The following is a 6,000-nucleotide window of genomic DNA, read 5'->3' on the forward strand; positions in this document are numbered from 1 at the left end:
GAAAGCCAACAACGCCGCAAAGAAAGCACAATAGAAGCTACAACAATAGCCTTAAGAACACAACATTGAGGAACTGCCAGCAGAACCCAATCAACCACTTCCAAGCCAAAACAACAAGAAGAAAAACAAACTCACGGATTTCATTGACAACTTATTGGTACCCTCCATTCTTCTTGACCAACCATCACCATACACTCTAAACAAAATTGAAGAACAATCCCACCAAAGAAGGATGCATGGACGCAACAATTTTGCAAAAGTCATCCGCTGATTCCTATGGTTTTACCAAAATTGATGACACCGCTTTGCGCCCCACATCAGCCTTTTGAGCATCATGAAACACCCTACCAGACAAACAATTAGACATGCGTCAAATCTCCATCGCCAAAACCTCTATGTTGAAACATATGGTACATATGGAATAGCTAGGTTGGCCTACAGGTCATTGCAACACCTTGGCCATGTTCTTCTTACAGTTATTGAGGTTCATGAATTGCGCAATAATCCCTTTGGCGACAACATTTTCATTCAATACCAAGCCCGCATTCAATGTGAATGACACAATCTTATCAAAACTGACTATCCTTTCAACATTGCCATCATCAACATGGCGCTTCTAGAAAACCTGACCAACAAACACATCACCTCAAAAACTAAGTCAGGCGGGTCCTTTTCTTGCCCATTACTGATACAATCACAATACTAATCAACCTTCACACTAAAAACAAGAAACAAACACGCAAACACACACCTTCTCAACACACAGTTAGACAACGTGATTGTCACACACAACCCAATTCCAACAACAAAAGAACATCTTTCAACAAAAACAATTCATCTTACCAAACTAAACGACACAGATTGCATTCACCCTCCCCACACCGACAAAATCCATACAAGAATAGATGTTTGCCATCTCGTTCTCAATACAAGGCATTCAATGCCAGTTGCTAATGCGGCCCATATACTAGTACGGTTCAAGCGTAACTGTGAATGAGCTTGACCTTGATAGAATTTTCAGTATATAATGTCGCATTTTGAGCTATATCTCAGTGGTTGGCTACTGTGTGCTCATTCAGTAGATCTGTACAGTCCACAACTCCAGCACTATCATACCTCAACATTGCAACACGCCATAAACTGTACCATCACTTATGCTAGTGGTCAGAGCTTCAATATCTCAGCTGGCAGAATCATGTTAGAAAACTTGGTATCCCGGTGCGTCTAGTCTATTCCTTGACATTGTTTAACTGATCAATGACTTGGAACTAGACCACAAAGGTGACTTTCTATATATCAATGTCAAAGACATAAAAGCCAGCTACAATAGAAAGGACAGCACCTGAAAATTGTGTGCTTCACAGAAAACTTGGAAGAGATGCACCAAGGCTCACTTCTCAACGATTGAAGGCTTGAGCTTGGCACACTTAAACCTGAAGGTGATAATCATTATTCCAAAAGTGTCAGAATAACATCAAATCATGTGGCTAGTATGGATGTCCAAATTGGCCTAAAGACCCGAGAGCGAGGTAAATAAGATATTATACAACTATGTTTGGTCTGATTGTGCTTTTTAGCTGCTATTTGCATCAGATGTGGCAGTCATTGGAGTTGTGGGCTCCGACATGGTGGGAGGAGCTGGCAGCACAGAAGCATGATTATTGGGCTTAAACAGAGGATAGCTACAAAAATGCAACAGTTAGCAAATGCCAAGGAGAGAGCTGCTGAACTAGCATACCAGTTAGCGTTGGCAGAAGGTTTTGGTACCCCCAAGTCCAGGTCAGACTGGCATGCATGAGTGCTCGGAGCTAGTCAATGAGATTCAAGGTCATGTGAGAGCTGTTGATTTCCAAGTAGCTATCAAAGTTTGCATTGTACAATACTATAGTACCCTTTATTCAATATTGTGTGATCTGCAGATCTTCTCATAGTGATGACCCAGACACAACTACTAACTGAGCGGCTTCCTTAGTAATAAATTTAGCAAGCCCACCGCTATATGTGAGTTTAGCTGATCATCAGTTCCATCATGAAACTTTTTGATATCTGTGTCTGCTAGAATGACGTCAAAGAAGTCAGTAGTTGTCTTGAATACTCAGACAGCTTTCCTCCTGGTTGAATCATTGGCTAGATCAATATATGAAGGTGTTATAACCATAGTTTTTATACTCTGGCGCACACGACAACAAGCCATAGAGGATAGAGTGAGGAGTGGGTAAACCCCTTAGAATAGGACCAAGTTAGTTGTGAGTAAACAACAGGAGGACTCACTGAGGAGTCTCCTGGATCTATTAGGGTTTATACACTACTACGGATTTGTTTGTACATGTTGTACTATACAGTTGATAAGGCAGTGGCTGATGATGACAAAGGGCACAGCCCATGTGACCAGCTCCACTGCATGAGAGACTTGTAGCTAAGAATAAAGAAAAGCAGTGCAGCACAAGAAAGTGGAGTTTGAACAAAATAGAAAGTGCCACATGGCACAGTGTGTGAGAAAGTTAAAGTGGAGAATGAAATTTAAAGGTCCAGAAATTGTGTGTCATAACACTTCTTCCATTTATAAGGATCCGTGGTATGCATAAGACCAATTGAGTCTTGTTTTTTGGATGGATGAAGCCCTTGTCATATACAAAGTTCTTGTAGTTATTAGGTGTCTAAGATCTGCTTATAGAATCTGTCCAAGTGATACTTATTCCTTATTTTGCAGATTAATGCATCTTCTTCCGCTAGCAAAGGCAGGATTTGTACATTAAAGGGATGGTCCGGAAGTGTTTCCTCAGGTACACTCTCCATTCCTTTCTGATGTACTGCTTCTGGCGTCTCAGGGATTGCTCCGCTGCCTCCCCTTTCCATTCAGGGCTTAGGTCCCTTGAGCACAAATTTATGCTTCATTCGTTTTGTGAATTTGGAAGCCACTTTGGGATGCTGTGGTTGCTAAGTCGTTACCTAGTTGAGTATTTGTAACTTGCTGGGTGCTTTTTTTTTGGCAATTGGTCCAGCTCTGTTTCTGCCATAGAACGGGCTTTGGTCCGTGTAGTAACTGCCATCACTTCCAATCCGACCAAGACTGGCATACTCTTCACTGTTGGGCCTCTGTTAGGGTTTTACCTGTTCTCATCAAATACCGTATATTCACTATGTGCTTGTCTGGTCCCAGGCACATCAAAGGAGTAGAGCCTTGACAAGGTGTCTGGTGATATATTATGTCCACCAGGGACATATTCCACTGTAAAGTCAAATTCCCCAATTCTTTTTATCCATTGGGCCTGTCTTCCTGACAAGTTCTTCTGGTTTAGTACATGAATCAATCCTTTGTGGTCAGTCAACCATGTAAAAGGGGCCCCTTGAAGGATGTCCCAGAACCGCAGCATGGTTTCAACACCTGCAAGAAGTTCATTTTTGTGCACTAGTTTTATTGTGTTGCGCTTAGTTTGGCAGAATAGAAGGCTGTGATAGATACATTGCGCCAAGTCTTTCATTGTCTAACACCCCTTTCAAGCAATCATCAGTCATCATCCAAATGGGGTTCTCCTGTGGTCCGTACTTCAATGGTACTCTACAGTGCTTCTGGCAGACAGTGACATAGGATTTTACTAGTTCAAAAGCTTGTTGCTCGGTGAATGTACACCAGAATGGAGCAGTATCCCCTGATACCACCAATAAAACCCCCATTGGTATTTGTACTCCATAAATGTCTTCAGCCAGATAGCCAACTGATCCCAGGAATCCATGCAATAAATTGCAGTTGGTAGATACCTTCCATTTTAGTACTGAATCAACTTTATGTGGGTCCATTTGAATTCCTGAGTCATTGACTATATGTTCTAACACCTTCATTTCTTTACAGAGGAAGTGTAGTTCCTTTTTGCCAAGGTACAGTTTCTGTTGCTGTAGGATGTCCAATACTAAAATGACATGTTTTTCATGGTCTTTTAGAGTATCCAAATAGATGATGATATAATCCAAGTAAATATTCATGAAAACTCATATATTTTCCAAAGATATGATTCATAAGTGCTTGGTATGTAGCCAGAGCATTACAGTCCCCAATTTGAATGACCAGGCTAGCCATGTTCCCATCAGGTGTAGCCACCATGGTGTTAGTTTTGGTGATTCTGCACCTTTGTGCTACCTATATATTTTCATTCCTTTCTCTATCTATTCTTCTATCATTCACTATTGATTGTGTTCTCTATTATTTCGCCTTTGTGGCTGCTTTGTTTACCTTTGTTTACAAAACTTCGGACAGTATTGCAGAGTCCAATGCTTCCTATTCTCTAGTTACTCACATTGGACTCTAGTTCCAGTCCCTGATTGCTCTCAGCAAGTGGCTAGACACTTCCTTCAAGCTTTGTTCTTAATAGGTTATGAGCCCTGTGCTCTAGCCATCTTCCTGACCTCATATCTCACCATCCAAGCATCCTACTGCTTATCCATCGTAACCATTGTCTTCTGGGACTCTTATTATCTCATCCATCACCTCAGATTACTCTGATCTCATCTTGATCTCCAACAACAACTCCTTGTTGCAAGTTACCCCCATTTCGGACGCTTTTTTTTTGGTCTTATCTGCACCATATCTCGCCCAATCCTTATCTGATCACCCTGTAACTTCTACCATCGTCTTCTACGGCCTAAATAACCCTAGGAGACCTGTCAGAGCGGTTGGATTTGAGCTGGATCTTTCTGTGAGCCTTCATCATCATTTGATCACCTTTTGGCCCCCTATTCCATATCTCCACATCCTGTGTTCGGATCTTGGCCTTATTTGAGCCATCTACTACCCTATACTATTGCACTTTACACCGTCAATTTGGGGGCAATCCATCCACTCCATCATCCTCTGTGAAGTTCGCATTTTTGGCACTTTCACCCCTATTGGACTCCTATTGCATATCTCCACATCCTGTGCTTCACTTCTTGTGATATTTGGGCCATCTATTACTCTATAAAAATGTTCCCTATACCTCTGATTTGGTGGCAATCCATCCATCTTATCTGTCTCTGCATCAATTTCGACTTTTTGCCCTATTTTTCGCTTTTTGGCATATCTGGTGTGTGCATAAAGCTCCAATCTTCTCTGCTCTGTCCATTATCAGATAGAACAAGCCTATAGACTGTGAAGCTCGCCTGCATTGCCTCAGTTTGCTGTTGCCTAGAGCCTCTCTCAGTCTGCGGTGTTTGGGGAGCTTAAGTCACTTTGTTGACTCATATACAAGCCCTATTAACCAACACTGTCTCGAGGCGATTTCTCTGTTAATATCAGTGTGGAATTGAAAGGGGAACACAGGCGTAACCCTGTAGCAGCACTAGGAAGCCTTAGCACCCTCCTGGATCGCTTTTGGACGCTTTTTGGACCCTATTTGGACCTATCCTTGCGCTTTCTGACCCTCTCCATATCCTCTCTCTACCGCCTCACCATCTTATCTGCTCGCCTCCTACTGTTGCCCATTGTCTTTGCCACTATTCCATCGCCTATAGCCGTCTCCTACATCATTTATCATTGCTCTATTGTCTTATACAACACCCATCATGTCTGACTCTGATCCCAAGTTCCATCCCTTGTCTGGCACTAACTACCCCCAGTGGAGTGGTGAAATGCAAGCTTGGTTGATGACCAAGGGACTGTGGAGGCTCGTCTCTGGCGCTGAAAAGTGTCCTGGGACTGACGCTGAAGCAATAGAGAAATGGGAGTTGAGAGCTGAAAAGGCTGCTGGTGCATTATATCTCAATGTCACCAAAGAGCAGCGCATCCATCTTGATGGCATCATTGATGATCCTGTCAAGATCTGGGAGAAACTGGCAATTGTGCACGTCTCTAAGAAGCCTGGGACGAGATTTAATGCCTATGACGACTTCTTCTCTATCAGAAAGAAGGAGGACGAGTCCCTGCAGTCTCTCATGACCAGAATTGACGAAGGCATGCATCAGATTCAAAATCTTCGTCCTACTGGCTTCTCATTGTCTGAATTAGACGATGAATTGACATGCATGGCC

The sequence above is a fragment of the Serpula lacrymans genome (assembly GCF_000218685.1).
Source record: "Serpula lacrymans var. lacrymans S7.9 unplaced genomic scaffold SERLAscaffold_1, whole genome shotgun sequence".
Classification (NCBI taxonomy): domain Eukaryota; kingdom Fungi; phylum Basidiomycota; class Agaricomycetes; order Boletales; family Serpulaceae; genus Serpula; species Serpula lacrymans.